The sequence below is a fragment of the Lytechinus variegatus genome, chromosome 9 (assembly GCF_018143015.1).
Source record: "Lytechinus variegatus isolate NC3 chromosome 9, Lvar_3.0, whole genome shotgun sequence".
Classification (NCBI taxonomy): Eukaryota; Metazoa; Echinodermata; class Echinoidea; order Temnopleuroida; family Toxopneustidae; genus Lytechinus; species Lytechinus variegatus.
The window spans coordinates 13,547,560-13,566,112 of record NC_054748.1 but is presented as its reverse complement, the minus strand read 5'-3'; the positions used below and the strand labels follow the sequence as shown (position 1 = coordinate 13,566,112).

General features: G+C 37.0%; 1 protein-coding gene across 1 annotated transcript in view; it reads left to right on the top strand.

Annotated features, from left to right (window-relative positions):
• The window catches only part of LOC121421450 (MOB kinase activator 2-like), a 30,877-nt gene that overhangs the window by 189 nt on the left and 12,135 nt on the right, over positions 1-18,553 (top strand). The gene's annotated exons all lie outside the window — the stretch shown is intronic.

The window sequence follows — 18,553 nt, the reverse complement described above, 5'->3', positions numbered from 1 at the left end:
CTTCATTCGTTTTTCGGCTCTCGACTCGAGCTCTCGCGATCTGTCGCAGAAAGTGAATTGCATTGACATTGCACTGAGAGTGCATGGCCGTCGCAGGCCGAGCGAGTCGGCCGCTAGTCGCTAGCATGGCTTGTCGAGCGCGTAGGCGGCAGCTGCAGCTTGCCACAGCTTGACGAATTTGTACATGTACATGTTGGTTTCTGTATCTGAATCTGTGAAGTTCCTGGTCCTGATCCTCAAGTGGATATTGATGACCAATAAGAACGTTAGCGATCGAGAGAGCTCAATATTTTCAGTACATTTTGGAGTTGAGGTTTAAAAGCTATGCAGCGCAGCCTTATCCTGAAATAAGTCACCTCTCTTCTCATGTGTCAGTGTGTTTGTGCGCTCGTTGTGTACAGAGTCAATGAGAGATGAAAGAAGTCACCGCGGCTGATTGAAATGAATGGCAGTGAATGGAGTGGTGACTTATCACTTATGACTTAACCAGGATAAATTATGCCAGCTAGTTTCGAATATTTTGATCTAGGCCAAGTCTGTTCTAGTTGTAACTCCGCTCAGCACGCATGCCTGAGGAGTACCTGATGGTCATGGCGCGGATCCGCTTCGCAGGGACTGCACAAAAATAAAATGCACAGCCCCTGGGGGGCCACTTACATTGGCGAGTGGATACCATGCGCAACCAAAAAAACATGTAAAAAGGATGTCTTTTTCACGATAGGGCACGTTACGCACATAACATGAAAGGTGTCAAAAACACGAAAATAATGAAAAAAGGGTATCTATTTCGCTAGGAATATTACGTGTTTAGGGTCGAATTTGCGGGGATGATAAAACAAAATTAAAATGTTTTAAAAAGGATGTCCTTTTTGCCCCAAAAACTTTGTGTTTAGAGTCCGATTTGCGCGAGGTGTAGAAGGTTGGGTCGTATACACTCACACAACATGCGAGGTTAGTAATACTAACCTCGCACAACGCATGTGGTTTCATAGTGGACTTTGACGTTTTCATTCATCACACGAATGTGAGGGAATAAAAAACGCCAAACGTTTCAGTATTTCTCCACTAATGATTTCTTTTTAGTAGTTTTAGTTTTTTAAAAAAAAATGAATTGGAAATTATTTATAAAACTGTTTTTATCGCTTACCTCCAAGTCTCAACCAGGATACTCCGTTCGATCCGTCCTTAATACTGCGGTGGAAAGTACGCAAACAATAATCGAAAAGCAATTTTTCGTATCGAACATTCTCAATTCAAGTCGTCAGCGCGTAATAGGAAATTGTACCAAAAATCAACAGGTTGCATCTCATGTATATACTTATTGGTAAAGTACGCCATCTTTTGACAAGATGATGATGAAAGTGGATTGAACGAGCAAGAAAATAATGCTGATCGCCTAGAATGCAGCTAGCTTGCAACACCGTAAACAAAGGTACGGTAGGCACTTAAGAACCAAGTTTGAAAGGACACTCGTAAAATTATGTCACTCTCGCGATGAATATTCATTAGATCCTGGTCGTGCGTGTTCAATACAAACTCTCTGCATGCATGCACTTGGTGTGTATTGAACACGCACGACCACGATCTAATGAATATTCATCGGCGAGAGTGACATAATTTTACGAGTATCCTTTCAAACTTGGTTCTTAAGTGCCTACCGGCTTGGTGAATAATATCGCGCCCTCTTTAGGCAAAAGTTGATATCAACGCTGATCAAGAGGCATCTACGTGAAGATCACGAAAAATGCTCTTATTTTATTAAAACAAACAGCAAAGAGATTTCAACAAACGATCCATATGGTTCGGTAAGTGTTATAGAAAAATTATAATTCATAGCTATGATGTAAAGTCATAGTTATTTTAGTAAAAATGGTGTGAAAGATTCGCGTGCACCAGGTGCATATGAATCCTTCACACACGAGACGATTTGAAACCATGAGTGGGTCGTATACTAAACCAAATAAGGTACAGCCGACGACCGAAGGACCCGTAACAATAAAACATTCCTGTACTTGTTTAGGGGTTCATTTCATTTTCAGGGAATATTTGCCAAGAGTATCGTTTTGTTTCCAATACTTGTTAAGGGTAGGGTTTCACACGCCAATACTTGTTAAGGGGTGCATTTTCAGAATATGGAAATTACGTGTTTAGGGTGCGTTTCGAGACCCCATGGTCGCGCATGGTATCCACTCGTGAATGGAAGTGGCCCCCCGGGTGCACAGCACTCGGCCTCTGTAACCCAGGGACCTTCGGCCAGCAAAGCGGGCTGGAGGGCGAGCCCAGGAGTCGTCCGTGCAGAATGAGTCAAGACACGGGACTGGGGTAGATTGGGGTCGCAAAAGCAATTTTAATTAAATGTGGAAACAGAAATTATGCAATTACCATGATTATAATATGGATGAAGGTCTATCGTGACACACAAATCCTGACATCGAGGCACAGACTGGAACCTACAAAAAAAACGAAAAGTTCTTCTTGCAAATTCAAAACAAAATAGCCCATCGAGACTGAGGCTATATAGGCTATATAGCACAGACTAGGGCATAGACTTGGCGAAATTTGCGCATGTGCCCTACAGCCTCGGTACCGGTCTCGATTGGCTTTGCAGGCCGGAGCTCCCTGGGTTAAGCACTCGGCAGATCTCACTGTCTCAGAGTCTCTCTTTCTTGTCTTGGTCTCAGACATACAATGACAGAAAGGGGCTATTAAAGGCTAGGCCTAAAGTAACAGCGTTAGGAGTTGCTGCACCACTCCACTCATTCAATGAACAAGGTTATGATATAACCTTGTTCTCAGTTATATCTCCATGTGTGGCAAAATAATGGTGGCAATGTTTGGCTTATTTTCTCTTGTTTAGGGCAAATGCTTGATTTTTTTACACCGACAGTTTCCATTACACTAACTTGGCTCTTATTTAAATTTGATACTTTAAATCATTTTGTTCTTAATTAAAAATAGAGATCAAAAAATGAAAATTTTCTTGCCATATTACTTTACACCAATAGAGGGCGTAGATGAAAATATGCCCAAAATTCAAGTTTTTGAGTGCTCTAGTGAATACAAATTTTTTTCCCAAGTTACTAATGAAAAATAAATTGCAACTGTATGGAAATTAGTAACTTTGGTCACAAAAGTGGTATTTTAGTGATTTTTGTAAAGTGTGCTGTGTCCAACATTGGACAGGCAGGGTGGACGTGAACAAGGAGTTGCTGCACCACTCCACCCCCGCACTTCTGTGCTGTGCTTGTGGATTCAAACAGTCCGCAAATATCATTTCATTAACAGTCAGGAGCAATGTTTTCTGAATATTTTGTCTTATAAGTATTACCATAACACTCACTGACCCACTGTATCTAACTTCAAAGTAACTCTTTCCAAAATGACGTCATTCATTGTTGACATTAATTCTCGCAGAAAGGCTGTTAACGCAGGTGCTTGAACCGTACATTTGCAAGAAAATGCTAATTATGTTTTGAGCTTTATTTTTGTCCTTTTAGCAGCTAGTGTATCCTCTGTCCTTATTCTTATACATGTACTTTATGACAAAGCAAGATGTTTTCTTCATTAACATTTTGTTTTGTTTTTATCTAAAAAACTATAAGCGCTTTCTAATCTTAAAGGACTACAAGTCCACCCCAACAATAACTTGATTTGAATAAAAAGAGAAAAATTCAACCAGCATAACACTGAAAATTTCGTCAAAATCGGATGTAAAATAAGAAAGTTATGATATTTTAAAATTTCGCTTCATTTCACAAAACAGTTTATATGAACGAGCCAGTTACATGCAAATGAGAGAGTCGATGATGTCACTCACTATTTCTTTTGTTTTTTATTGTTTGAAATATGAAATATTTTGATTTTCTCGTCATTGTCATGTGAAATGAAGTTTCATTCCTCCCTGAACACGTGGAATTCCATTATTTTAACATTTTGTGCTTCAGGCAAGGAGGTCCTTATCGTCAAATTCGTAAAAATTGAAATATTGTATAATTCAAACAATAAGAAACAAAAGAAATAGTGAGTGAGTGACATCATCGACTCTCTCATTTGGATGTAACTGGCTCGTTCATATAACTATTTTGTTAAAAATAAGCGAAACTTTGAAATGTCATAACTTTCTTATTTTACATCCGATTTTGAAGAAATTTTCAGCATTGTGCTTGTCTGATTTTTCTCTATTGATTCAAATCAACATTTTTCTGAGGTGGAATTGACCTTTAAGAAGGAATACCTTACGCCTAATTCCGGAAAGAAAAATAGGGAATGATTAATTAAATTCATCTTCTAGAATATATTTTGAATAAACATACATTTTATATGTAGATGTTGGCTGTCCATAGTTGTGATAAATCAGATCAATCGCAACCAGCGTTCTTGCCAGTGTATAATACGCATGGTTCAAACACCATGCGTGCGGAAATGGAGACCAAGTGGAACCATGCCCAAAATTTCAGCAAAATGCGTGGCGACATGCGTGGAAAAATTAAATGGAAATATTCAGAAAAAAATAATACACTCCATGAACTCATCTTAGTGATATCAACTTCATTTATCGGGTTGCGCCGAAGTCCCACCAACTTATTTACCACTTACAGGCCTACTACGGCTAGGAAAGTGGCAAGGCGCCCAGCTAGCTCGCGGCTGCTATTGCGGGCATATGACGGCACGGTACGGTCGTTCCGTTGCCTATTCCCCCGTTTGCCACGCACATCACACCGGCTATGCTCCATGTGGTGAAACGTCAGATCACAGACTCACACAAAACTTACATGTACATGTCGATCTACACGCCATTAAGTTGTTTGGTGTTGGAACACACAGTCGTAAATCACTAGGAAGTGTCCGTGATATATTTTGCATTTGTGTATATGTGCACGAAAGCCACACGCATGCGCTCAGCTACATGTAGCTCAGCGAATTAAGTTGGATGACGCGTCTCGACTCTATTGACCAACTCCATTACATATCACATGACCCTCAATCATGAACGCTGTTTTGTTCCGAAGTTGAATGCATTTCGTGATTTCCCATTTCTCGAAAATATTTACAATTCATGAGCTGGAAAGCTGCACTTCTCTTTCTTTGGACTGAACGGCAAGTATCTGTGCATTTATGTGCATTTGTGTGGGCTTAAAAATATGCCACAATGGGGCTTCCTTAGTGTCTCTATTTGATGAAAAGGCTGTCGCTTCCGCGCTCCGCAGAGGAGGGGTGAACCCCCCCTCCCGCACCCACCCCCCAGGAGTGGCAGCACAAGTCCCCGACATGGGTGATTTTTTTTCTGGTGAGAACGCTGATCGCAATTGTTTGTAAGATGGGGCCCCAGGAGTCCCCCTTCACTACATGTACACACATACACATACTGTGTTCACTTTTTTTCCAAATTGAGAATAACTATCCTTGAAAACTGGGGTCTTTCTCATGAAGACTGATTACGTGTACATCTTTAAAGTTTACCCTAGTTTACTCCCATGGAAACCTGGATTTTTATTGGCTGTTGCACCCTGTTACCATGGTACATGTACTGTAGTTCCCAAAATGGTACATGTATGTATGTTTTTGAAATGGGCCCCAGCCTACTCTAGTCTTCAGGAACAGACCTTTTAATTTAATACAGAATTGGCATTTACATGTACATGTACATGTAGTGCTTAGTGCAGAGTCTGAAGTAGTGAGGCTAGATTCACTATGTACAGTACTGTGGCTGCCTCTACCAATACTTCTTTAATTATATTTGACACAGACAGAGAGTTTGGCATCTAGTCTTCATTCTAGATGTGGCATACATGTAATTGGTTTATATTTAGTGCAAAATATGAGTCTGTACTTGCAGACTACATGTAGGCCTAATCTATTTCTACTTGTAAACTAATGTAATTGTGGAGAACTAGCGTAACAAAAGTTCTGAAGTGCAATAAACTGATTCATTATGCTCATTGATATCAATTTAATTGAATGGCAAGGCAATCTACAAAATTATGACAGTTTCACACCAAGCTTTGTTTCAATGCAAGAACACATGTACATACCGTACAATGTATGAAATAGGAGGAAATATAAAACTACATACATGTATTAAAAGGTATTAAAAGAATAAAAAGAAATATAATAACAAACAATTTTTATGTGACTTAGGGATGACAAAAAGAGTTACATTTAGAAGCTTTATAGCATGCCAGTCAATGATGAAGGCTAGAAAACTGACCATACATGCATCATTATCTGTTCATGAAAGTTCATTAAACATTCTGTACATGTTTGTATCAAAACTCATTCCAAGCAGTGAAGTCTAATATAAAATCAAAGCATCAAGGCCAGGATGACATTCATCCAGTTCTTGCTCTTTCAAGTGTATTCAATTGACAATGCCTGCTTGCGGAGGCCAAAGCTATTATTAGAACTACCCTGTTCGGGTTGACATTATGGTTTGCTCTAGATACTATAAAGTTTTAATTTTGCACTCATGTGCTAAAAAAAACCCTCAATGAAACAAATACATGTAGGCATCTTTTCAGTCAAACGTGCATGTACTAGTTTCATTCCAATTTGAATCTAATTGCATTATGTACAGTGTACAGTTGTGGTCAAAAGTTTGTGGAGCCCACCACAAATTGCTCTCCTTCATGCTGAGTGTGATAGACAACAACACTACACAGGGTAATGTTCAGTGAGCCCAGAGAAACAAACTTTTTATATTGAATGTAATATTTTATCACCTGACATCACAATTCATGGTAGCCTATCTGATATGTGCCGGGCTATAGTGGGCAAGTACTGGTCACGCGAAGCAGACTGACGGGCGAGGGCGAAGCCCGAGCGCCTATCATCACTGGAAAAGTCATCAATATATGGTTATCATATACGTGACAAACTTTTTATTATGTATTATGCATCATTCATGAGATAACCCTTACATGTATATGGCGATCAACTGTATTTTTTAACCAATCAAATATCATCACAGTCTACGTCACGTTCAAGCCCCGTCGCTTATTGGTCCGTGTTCGCGGACAGTTAATGAATATTTATATTGAAGCTTAGTTGGGGGTTCGTAGAATTTCTACGAACGGAACAAGGTAAATAACCAGTGATGATAGGCGCTCGGGCTGCGCCCACGCCCGTCAGTAATTTGCCCATTGGCACTAGCCCGACGCATAGGCTAAATTCATGGCAGAACTACACAAATTTAGCTCTACACTTTCAATAAATAATCGGGTTCACTAACTTTTGTGCACCACTGTACAGGTACATGTAGAGTACATTTATCATTAACAACGGGAAGATTTCATTTTACATAATCAGTTCTGAATGTTGTTACGGTACACTCCTATTGTTGTGATTGTGGTGAAGTGAGATCGTGTTTCGTGAGGTTTTGTGGCCATTTGATATTCATATTTTTTTGAGATTTTGGAGTAATTTATGTTGCTGTTCTGTGTATTTTGAGGAAAAATATGTTTTCCGTGATTTTCCGTTTGAAATGCCACTTTCCGTTTCAAAAGGCCATTTCCGTGAATTCCGTCCGTTTTCCGCGATCGCGGAAAATCACTGTCCCTATGCATACTATTCTTGCTTGTGGCCACAATCATCAGGTGCTCAAGTATATGTACATGTAATAACAGAGATAGCTCTACCAAGTCTCACGCAATATGCGTGAGACTCAAGCATTTTGGACTCTTGTTCATCCCCTCAAATCTCTGTCTCACGCAACTATCACAGCCTATCCCCATATACATTGTACACAATGTCTGTGATCTCACTCAGATTCACAGAAAAATCTCACGCATACATGTAGCTGGTCTTTGAACTTGGCATCTCTAGTAATAAGGAATTCCTTTTTACTAGCTACCCATTTTCGATACCTGGATGGATAGTGACCTACATGTACATGTATGATCAGGGGTGTGAGAGTTCAGATTTTTTATCTGATTTCAGATTTTTTTTGTTTTGATTTTCAGCTTACATTTGGCTTTCCTCTGTACAAAAAGTACTGGAGCTCTTTCTATTTCAGACTTTTTCAATACTCTTCAGTTTTTTTCAGATATCTTTGTATACTGTGACCACTCTCACCCCTGTATGATGTACTGTAGAAATCATAAGCAACCCTTAAAGGTCAAGTCCACCTCAGAAAAATGTTGAATTGAATCAATCGAGAAAAATCAGACAAGCACAATGCTGAAAATTTCATCAAAATCGGATGTAAAATAAGAAAGTTATGAGTTATGACATTTCAAAGTTTTGCTAATTTTCAACAAAATAGTTATACGAACGAGCCAGTTACATCCAAATGAGAGAGTCGATGATGTCACTCACTCACTATTTCTTTTGTTTTTTATTGTTTGAATTATACAATATTTCAATTTTTACGAATTTGACGATTAGGACCTCCTTGCCTGAAGCACAAAATGTTAAAATAATGGAACTCCACGTGTTCAGGGAGGAATGAAACTTCATTTCACATGACAATGACGAGAAAATAAAAATATTTCATATTTCATATAATAAAATACAAAAGAAATAGTGAGTGAGTGATGTCATCAACTCTCTCATTTGGATGTAACTGGCTCGTTCATATAACTATTTTGTTGACCAAATTTTTTGTCTTTTCTCTGGACCTTTAATACATTTGAGGGGAACTAATTTTTAAACTACAAGTAGAAGTTTTGTAGTTGTCTCATGTCTGAATGGCTCATAGACCTATACTTTTCTAGAGCACAATGTCATTTTTCTCTTGTCTGAATAGCTACTTGTCCTTACATTTGTAGAACAAATTTTTACACTGTACAAGTTTTGTGTTAGTTTTCTTCTGTCTGAATGGCTTCTTGTCCTTACATTTCTCGAGTACAGTAATAATGATAGTACGGTAATAACGATTAATAATAATATATTATACATGTACATGTAATAAAAATAAAAATGATGAAAATAATAATTAAACAGTTCTTTTATTATAATGTTTCTATGCAATTCCAAAGGACTTGGATATTATTACCCATTTGATGCAAGCTTTCTATTGTCTGAATGGCTACTTGTCCTTAAACACATTTCTAGAAGAAAAAAAATCATGTCAGTTTTCTCCTGTCTGAATGGGGGTACTTGTCTGTCATCTAGCTATCATCCCTGTGAATTCCTTGGACATCTAAAGGGGACGATAAAAAATAAATCAGTTTTGTCTTGCTGCTCCACAATAATATTCCCTGATCTGTCTTTGCATCCAGTCAGCTTCTAAAATTCATAAACAGGAAGACATGTTTTAAGAGACTCTGGGAAAAAACAACCCCAAAATAGATGTATTTATGTCTTCTTATGTTATTTTATAGATTCACAAACGATTGACAATACTGAAATTTCTGAATTCATTGCTCCCCGAGTCTTCCTGTTGTTTGTGGATGGTGTTTGTGTTAGATTTGTGTCTTCCTGGCTACTGGGAAATATTATCTGGAGAAAATTAATAAATGCCCTATATACATTGTACATGTACATGTACATGTATGTATGAGCATATTGGTAGATAATCATCGGGGGTGGGGTGGGGATGATAGGATACCCGCAGGGGGATCGATGTGCCCTTTTCTGTCTTTGGCTCAAATTTATACAGGGCCTACACTGTACACGGAGGCCTACATGTAATTATAGCCATGCAATAGTGCTCTCACTATTGTCACTTTCTTTTGAAAGCAATGTTGAAAAAAAATTGCCAAAGAAAAGTGTATTCATTTTCTGTACCCCCCTCCAACATTATCAAAGAACCAATTCCTGAAGAATTAAACGGTGGTCATGGAGATTTCCGACTTTCTTCCAACCTGTAGGCTACATGTACTGTCCATTTTCTGTAAAATATATGCAGGCCTCAACATTAGCAGTGGCCCGGGGCAACCAAAAATGATAGTAGTGCTACCAAAATTCTGCAAAAGCCCACACTTGGTGGTCCAGTTGGGCGACCAAAGTTCTGATAAAAAATATGTTTTCTGTTGTTTTAGGGCCTCCAAATTTGCCTTGCGGGCCACCAAGAATGTGAAATTGATAATTTTGGTGGAGCATTCAGGCCACCAAGAAAAAAAAGTTAGTATGGAACATTGATATACATGTACCTGTACGTGTATGCATGATCCCCCCTCCAAAAAAAAAAGAAAGGTATAAAGCCTAATACATAAAAGTGATTTGTCTTGACTGTCTCAACTTTAACTGTGAGGGTGCTCTTGCTGATAAATCTAGAGACCCATAAATATGCTTGAACGAGCCATTGCTTCACCTTTTTGTCACATGTGGCTCCATATTACATTTTAAAGAGAAATGCCAGTACAGTGTATATTATATTGCTGGAATAAAGACCCGACAGAAGTGACCGAATCCGCGCTTATTTTGCTTATTTCTCAGCAATTACACAATTTCTTCCAGAATCCTTTGGGACATATTTTTTATTCATACAAACAGACACTTGAGTGGTCATTATATCAAATTCTGTCAAAAGTCATTTTGAGATCGGTACCAAAACTGGAATTTATCTTTAAAGCTTTGTTTGTGGGGCTTGTTCTTACAATTGATTGCAATGAATATTGCGTACATGATCAATCACTGGCGGATCAATGGGGGGGGGGTAAAGCCAGCCCTTGTCCCCCCTCCCCTTTTGAGAGACTCAATCAAAATTTGTCATGTAAAAATGTTGTTAAAACAAGAGTGTGCTGTGTGCCCCCCCCCCTTGAAAGTGAAGACCCTTTTTTTCTTTGCTTGTCATTTTTTGGGGTGGACAAAATGTCCTTATTTTTTGTTGAAAAACGAAAAATAAAACTTTTTTTGGGCTTGTCAAATTTTTCCTCGGGAAAATGTGCCCCCCCTTGGAAAATCCCGGATCCGCCCCCGTGATGAATATCATAAAAATCAGCCAAGTGAACGATTTGCTATTTAAAAGCTTAATATGTTGCAGGACCCAGATCAATAAAAGTTATTTGTGGAGAACTTGTTTTGCCGTTCAAAGCTGCTGTTGATATACGTTTTCCTGGTCGAACGCAAAGTGACCTGCCTTGTACTCCGCCATGGAAATTAGACTTGTCCATGAGGGAAATTAGTTGAAATAAACATCCTTCGTTCCAGCTCCTTAAACATGGATTGTCATATAACCCCCTGTTGTACGCAAGGGCCCGTATTCTGAAGTCGGGGTTTAACTTTATATACATTGTAGACCACGGTCTAACTCTGTACTAAAATTATGGGGAGCCAAAAGTTTAAAAAATTCTGTTTATATTGTATATTTTTTATGTTTACTATTTTGTTTTCTTTTGCTTTCATTATGAAGAAAAAAACTTCAGTTACCATTCTCAGACAAATTCAATGAACAATTTGGGTGCAATATATTGAATGTGTACCGTTAGGGATTCGTGCTCCAATTGGCTCTCCATAGTTAAACCACAAATTAAAACCAGGGTTTAATTTAAACCAGACTTCAGAATGTGGGCCAAGGTATCCCAGAAAATAGAAACGGGTACTTTATTGTCTTCTAAACTACATTGAAACAAGTATGGAAAAGGGGTGTTACTTTGTGAAAGAATTTAAAGATTAGAAAGTGACACTGAAATGTAAGTTCAAAATTATGTTGAATATCAAAAACAAGAATTCATACAAAAGAAATGGAAAAATTGTTAGAATTCATTTATTGATTGATTGCATTGATGTTTAATATATTGCATGTACGTGATATATGTTGAAGTCCCTCTTAAGAGGTTTAAAGAGAAAAAAAGTTTTACTTTTTGTTTGCACCATTGGCCAAAGCATTTATAACCGAAAAATTATATCAGAACAAGATCATTAAATTTTGTGTTTTGATTATTTATATGCCCTTTAAAAAAATGTATAAATTTCCATTTTAGCAACTTGAGCAACATATCGATGTACACAACATGTATCTTGTTTATAGGGGGAAGTTTATTGATAGAATAGTAGAAATCGCTATAAAGGGCAGATCTCTGTGTCCGCTTCTTCCAAATATGTAACACATGTCCATATGAAAGGTCATTTTGGAAAAAATTCAGTCACAGAAAACATGCGAAATTTCGAAAATGACAGGACTTTTACAAATTGCGCAAAATTAAATGATCTTTGGATACTTTTTTTCACCAATGTTGTGCACTTGTGCGTAAAAGGAAAAAAAAATTAGAAGGCCGAAGAAAAAAAAAATATATATGTTCAACTTTCTGGGGCAAAGTGATATACCCCCCCCCCCCTTCTGCCCATTATGATTTGATTTGGGTAGAGGGGAATTTATTGAAATAGAAACATCCTTCAGAATCTTTCACAAAAAAGTCAGTCACAGAAAACAAGCAAAATTTTGAAAATGACAAATGTACCAAATCATTCTTTGGATTGTTCTTTCCAGTTGAAGATGTTTTTCACCAATGCTGTGCGTACAAAAAAATTCCTAATTTTCAAAGGCAGAATACAAGAAACAAGAGATCCACTTTCTGGGACAAAATGATACCTCCTGCTCATTAGGATTTAATTTGGGGTATAGGGACATTGATTGAAATAAACATCCTTCAAAATCTTTCATGAAAATAAACATTCATCTGAAATCACCTCTTAAACCTAAACCTCTTCCCTGGACAAATTACCAAAATTTACAAACATATGAATGTACTTGGGATGAAGGATATTGATTTGAAGTAAACATCCTTTAGGCCCTAAGGCCATTCCCCATCTTTCATAAACCCCTTCCCCCTCTCTTCTAAGTTTTTATAAACCTTCAAATTAAAATTTGAACAGGTAAACAATAAATACTAATACATACATGTACATATTATACTGTACATTTATTTCATCATGCTTGTTCTCCCAATCTTGTATCTTCTGATTTTTAATCATTGTTATATTCTAGAAATTAAGAGAATAAGATATTAAGTTGCTTATGTAGCACTTAACACTTTATCAGAAGTCTCTTTAATGTGCTTTACAGTAATGCAGCATAATTACCATTTTTGGCTTTAGCAGAGCAGCTGTTACGCGTTCTGCGTTTCAAGGAATAAATTCCTACCACGTACATGTACCCATCCACCTCACCTGGGTTGAGTGCAGCACATTATGGGTAAATTTCTTACTGAAGGAAAACACACCATAGCTTGGAATGGAACCCACATCCCTCAGATTGAAAGACGGGAGTCCTAACTATTAGACCACGGTGTTCCAAATCTACATTTATTTGCTTAACATTTACGTCTTTGTTTTATCCTCAATATTTCTCAGATATGATCAAACTATTTCAAATTTCCTGTATTTGGAAGGCAAGGTGAAAAGTTTATTTCCAATTTGTTCTTTTTTTGTAATTAGAGTGCATGTACTATAAAAGCTGCTTCCATCAATGTTTATTTGGCATTAAAAAAACAATTTCAAACATAAGTTTTATTGTGTACCATTCAATTCTGAAAAATTATGGAAAACGGGGAAAAAACATCACCTTTCTCCCATTTCGATAGCTATCTCCAAATTATTTAGAACTTTGTTTTAATCCAAATGTGTCATTGCTTAAAACTCACATCTGTATATATGTATGAAAAATGTGAAATAGAAATACATGTAGTTTGTCTCTCTGTTTTATTCTCCAAGTTTAACTTTTAACTCTTTTATAAGCAAGCCGAATCCTAGGGGCTTCTGATCTGATTTTGGTAAACAAGTATAGGAAGCTTTTCATTCCCTGTTTGGTTAGCGATAATTTCCGTCTTCCAAATTCTCGTGGGGGAAATTGAATGTGCCGCTCAATTTGCGTTTCTCGTCCCTGAAGTTATCAATGAGTTATTTGGAAAACTTGGCACATGTTCCGAGATATATTTGATAGTTTGGGTTTCAGCCTGATGTGAAACAATTAGTATAGAAGAGTTTTTGGTAAAAGAAAATTATTAATATGTAATTGTTTTTCTGATAGAGAAATCAATTTTTGCAGAAAGATTATTTTTCCCTATCTCTCGCTTCTGTCATTTCCCTTATCCTAATTTTATGCAAATTTATTTTTATCTCTTCAGACTCTCTGTATACTTCTTTTCTCCAGAGGAAAAAAAAATGCAATGTGGTCCTGAAATGAGGCTGCTCTATAAATAAAGGCTGTCAATTGCTTTGATATTGCTGTAACCTGTTATAAAGAAGTCCATTATTTACTTTTTATTGCCGGGGAATTTGTGATGATTAACAAAGCACTGCTTTCTAAAACGACATGTATATAAAGACAAGTCGCCAGGAAAATGAACTGTCATTATGGCTATGAGTAGTTCTAGGCGAGTGATCAATATCAAGAATTTTCACAGAGCCTTTTCAATATCACTCACTATAGTTGTGTCGTAACCTGTTTCAAATACAATGCGAAGGCTGTAGATGTGTAGTGAATTGTGACTGATATTTCAGATTTTGGATTCGGTGTTATAGTTGGCCTCTTTCTTTTCAAAGATGAGTTTTCTTTGGTGAGTCAAGCTTTAGAATTTCTTTTTGTTACTAGAGTGAAAAAAAATGTTTTCCAATTTTATTTGTTGCTGACCTGATTTTCAATTTAAGAATTTAGAGAACTATTCTGTGAAATCCTATTTGTGTGCTTTGGCCCAAACTTTTGAAGTTAAAGCTACATGTACCTGTAAGTTCCCGTTCCATTGTTATCAAATTTCGATGAGAAATGGTTTGAAGCAATCCTTACTTGTTTATCATGTGTCAAAATGTTTATGTAATAACAAAGTTTAATTATTTTATAGAAATAATTCAGGCTTTCTAGAATCTAAGTATTACCACCTGCTTTTCTTTGTTTATCTAACACAGGAAACAACATCTCGGACCACACTATAGACAGACACATTTTAGAAATTTTTCTGTACATTAATGTCTTAGAAATCGTTTGGCAGATATAGTTTTAATATAAACTGTGAGTATTAAAGTTTTGTTCATTTCTGTGAACATTTTATTTCCTGTTGGTAACAATACCAGAGTTTACAATAATGGAATTTGGAAAATGGTTTTATTGATTTGATATCCGTCTGTTATGACTATGCTCTAGGGTTACATAACTGTTAATGATTTGAAAAAATATATATATTTGGTGGTTGCATTTTACATTTTATACACTTTATATTAGTGAAGCTTGATTTTATTTTCAAGATCAATAAACAGTAGAGTTGAAAAATAATCAACTAAGGAAAAAAAAAAAACGGAAGCCGAAGGCCTACATGTAGAAAACAGCTTCGTTATTCCGAAAGTTCGTTAATCTGAAAGCGAAATAAGGTTCGTTGTTCCGAAGGTTTGTTAATCCAAAAATGAAATAAGGTTTGTTGTTCCGTAGGTTCGTTTATCCGAAAACGAAATGAGGTACGTTGTTCATTTCGTTTTCGGACTAACGCACCTTCGGAATTACGAACCTCATTTCGTTTTCGGATTAACAAAACTTCGGAATTACGAACCTCATTTCGTTTTCGGACTAACGAACCTTCAGAATTACGACTCAAATGTTCGGATTAACGATCCCTTTTTCGTTTTTGGATTAACGAACATGGAGGTATAGGCAATTTACGTGTTTCGGAATAAAGAAGCTTCGGAATTACGAACTTTCGGAATAAAGAAGCTTCGGAATTACGAAGTGTAACCAGAAAACACAATATATCTACTGTGATTAAAAATCACTCAGATTTCTTTTTTAAGACAAATATCACAAGACATATCCGACATGAAAATCAATCTTACTGTCTTAAGATGGGTTTTTTTTTACTTCACTACATGTACTCAGCGTAGGAAATACCTGAGGGCGACAGGCGGTTTTGCATTTCGCCCCTAAAATTCCCCCAATGCATGCTTTGGGACGACCATTTCCATGTATTTCTAGAGTCGCCCCTATTCTGTTCCAAACAACATTTGAGATTATTATAGAAAATCCATATTCTATAAACTGGCAGAAGAATGATATACATTTAATTTGCTTTTACTGCACAATTACTTTTTACCACTAAAAAGTAGCCCTTCAAATGAAAAAAATAGCCCCCAAGAATCTGCAACGCCCCAATGTAGAAAAGAAAAAATAGCCCCTATGAAAAATAAAAAGATTTCCCATCCCTTACTACATGTATGTGTACATATTCTTGCAATGCATGGACCTATATAAAGTACTCTTTACATACGTTAGGTCCATGGTCGTTGCAATGTACATTGTCATAGGACGTTTTGTCTTGCCCAAATTGGTTAACGAGATCAAATTGGGTCGACTGATTTGCTTTTCTCCTTGACTTCTATTCATATACTGTACTGTGCACTTTATCTAGGATGCTGTGGATGTATTTAGGACAGCTCTCATTATAAAGATGAAACTATGTTGAATACCGGTATTAAACAATAGGAAATAAAAATGTTCACACAGGATTGAATGTAATAAACTTGCACAGAATTATTTTACAAAATCAATAAATGATGTCTGCCAAATGATTTTTCAGGAAAATGTAATATATACATGTAATTACATAATAATAATGCATTACATTTTCTTGTTCTGAATAAGCATTCAGGTGTGCTAAAAACACTTTCAAGCATTTCCTGTCGAAATTAGGGCTAGAACTATAAAGCTTAAAGTTTTTTTTTTATTCTTTTTCAATTTTCTTCTTGACATTCATTCACATACTGTACGGTAGGGATGTATTTCAGGCAGCCCTTGTATTGAATTTCTTTTTGCTTTCTCTTTATATTTTTTGTTTCCACTCACACGAACATTTCTATTTCAAATTTTAGAGATATATACAGTATATATAGAAAAAAACATTGGAGCACACAACTTTTCTTAACAATCTGTAGAAGGCTGAAACTAACAAACATTAACTTTCAAATCCCATCAACATTTTTTTTTCTCAAAATATACGGTATTCAGAAAAACCCTCTCATGTGTTCTGAAACACAAATTGAAAATGAAAAACTGAAGGAAAAAAATAGCAGATGGCATATGCTTTTCTGTGCTTCAAGCTGACCGAATGAACAAACATTTTAGTCCTCTTCCCCACATACATGCTGTAAAAATAGTTTCACTCAGTATCTATGCCTATAATGTCGCATTGCCATCCCTAATGTGCTCCGCCCCACTTTCTACTGCTGTGTAGACCATAGTGGATGTACAGCTGACATTTTGATGGTTGACCTATTTCTTACATGTATTTAGGATTGACGCTGTGAAGAGAAGGGATGCTGAGAGAGGGGGATCTGATCAGGTGTCCTGAGAGTGTGAACACACACAGGTTCAGTGTACATGTATAAACTCAATTAAAACATGGAATTGTTGAGGGAAGGGGGTGTGTTCATGCTTCTGACAGTGTGAATACAGGCTCTGTACATATGTATGTACATGTATGTAAAGTAAACTCAAGAAAGGCAATCAAATCGTGTAAAGGATGGGGGGGGTGTTCAGATATCTGAGAGTGTGAACACAGACCCAGTGTACACACTCAGAAAGCAATCAAAATGTGTAAAGGGTCGCTTAAATAGGAAAGAAGGTCTGTTTAGGCTTCTGGGAGTGTAAACACAAGCTTGGTGTAAACACACTCGACTCAAGACATGATGCAATCAAAATGTGTAAATTTTACTCCTCTTCCTCACTTCCATCAACTTTTTCTCTCTTTTTTTTCCCTCTTTATAACTACTTAAAAAAAAATAATACCCACGGATAATGGTCTTCACTGACCTCCACTTTTTTTAACCGTTTGAACCCGAAAAGCCAGAATACCGGGTTCACCATGCACATGTTTTTATACCTGAAAAGCCAGAATACTGGCTTTAAGTCACATTATTCGAAAAGCAAGGGTCTATAGATATCAGGTGGCCTGACATAATTTTCAGAGATATTCAGTCGATAACTTCAGTTTATAATTTTGTCGACAATTGGCTTTCATTTTGAAAGGTTTTAGCATTACTACGTACTGTCAGAAAGTGGTATTAAATATTCGTGTGAACACAACAAGCTACGTCTGAGACATGCATTCCACCATTGTCAAAGAATGATAACATTTGTGTGAACACAACAGGCTATGGCTGAGATTGATATAGGCCACCGGTGTCATCAGACTTCAGAGAGTGATGGATGAATGTGAGGTGGCTTATAGTGCATCCTGGAGCTATTTCATAGGTAATGGTGTTGCCTATTAGAGTACATGTACAGGTATGCACATTGAGTAGTGAAAAGTTGTTCTTTGAGTGCCATTTTTGGGCCTGCTCTAGGTGCAATACTTATCAAGTCATGTTCAGTTATACACCAAGGTCAGTTTTTGTCTCACCTGCATAGCAGAGTGAGACTATAGGCGCCGCTTTTCCGACGGCGACGGCGGCGGTGTCAACATCAAATCTTAACCTGAGGTTAAGTTTTTGAAATGACATCATAACGGCGGCGGCGTCAACATCAAATCTTAACCTGAGGTTAAGTTTTTGAAATGACATCATAACTTAGAAAGTTATGATGTCAGTTCATGAAACTTGGCCATAAGGTTAATCAAGTATTACTGAACATCCTATTAGAGTTTCATGTCACATGACCAAGGTCAAAGGTCATTTAGGGTCAATGAACTTAGAC